This window comes from Choloepus didactylus, chromosome 1 (assembly GCF_015220235.1).
Source record: "Choloepus didactylus isolate mChoDid1 chromosome 1, mChoDid1.pri, whole genome shotgun sequence".
NCBI classification, from domain to species: domain Eukaryota; kingdom Metazoa; phylum Chordata; class Mammalia; order Pilosa; family Megalonychidae; genus Choloepus; species Choloepus didactylus.
The window spans coordinates 131,570,825-131,571,879 of NC_051307.1; the positions used below are offsets into that span (position 1 = coordinate 131,570,825).

Here is a 1,055-nt window from a genome sequence, read left to right on the forward strand (position 1 = left end):
AACAGAGTTCTCTTTGACTGTCTCTTTCACTGATCTCTTCATTATGTTGTGTGCCTCTGTTGGTATTACACTCACCTGTTAGCCTGCACTAATCATTATCTGATTGCATTATTATATCCAACAACACTCTGCAACATAAACAGTTCCACAGTCTGATCAATTAAATTTGGGCTCCTTTGCAGAGGTAGTTTTGTTTTTTTTTTTTCTGCTTTAATTTGCATTTAATTTACAATGAATTTACTCCAGAGCCATAACTTTTTTGTTTCTTCAGTTTCTTCTGGGATATCTTTTTCTTCTGTGCAACCTCTTCTTCTGGTTTAGGAACAATCTGTTCTTTCTCAGTAAGGATCATCTCAATGTGGCAGGGGGAACTCATGTATGGGTAATTTGACCATAAGATCTGTAAGTCTGGTGGTGCATCTTGGGGGCTTTGTTCACCTGGATGTACTCAATGACCAGAGAACCTACATCTAAACCCTTAAGTTCAGCATTACTTTCTGCATTTTTAAGCACATGCAGCAAAAATTCAGCACTCTTTTTGGGCCATCAACCCTGTGTCCAGCCCCACTGTTTGGCCTGGGCACAACTACCAACACCACTGTTGTAATGACGGAATAGCACACACTGCTTCTGTAAAGTGACATCTTTCAGATACTTGGTGGCTTTTCGAATATGCATACCCTTGATGGCCTGAGCAGTTTCTCAGGTGTTGTTAAAGTGAACACGCAGATTTGAACCTCTTGATTTGCATGGTTTTGTGGGGTTTTCAGGGTCAAGTGAGTAGCGAACCATTTTCAGAGATCACTTCATGCCACTTACAGGAAGAGCTGCAGAGGTAGTTTTTAGGACCAGAGTTCTCCTTCTCTGTCTCTTTGCCTGATTTTCTCTTGTAAATTTTAATTGATCTAGAGTTTGACTTGCTACTCTCAAAAACTGCCAACCTGTTCTTACCTGTTTAATGCCAAATCTCTATTGTTTTTTGAGAGCTCTCTTAGGCTTGAACTTTCCCGTATTCTGTACTGAATAATATCAGTTTTCTTGGGGAGAATTTAGTA

General features: G+C 39.8%; 1 pseudogene; it reads right to left on the reverse strand.

The window, feature by feature from the left end:
• Positions 1-226: 226 nt before the first annotated feature.
• Positions 227-792, reverse strand: LOC119523764 (annotated as a pseudogene).
• Positions 793-1,055: the final 263 nt, after the last annotated feature.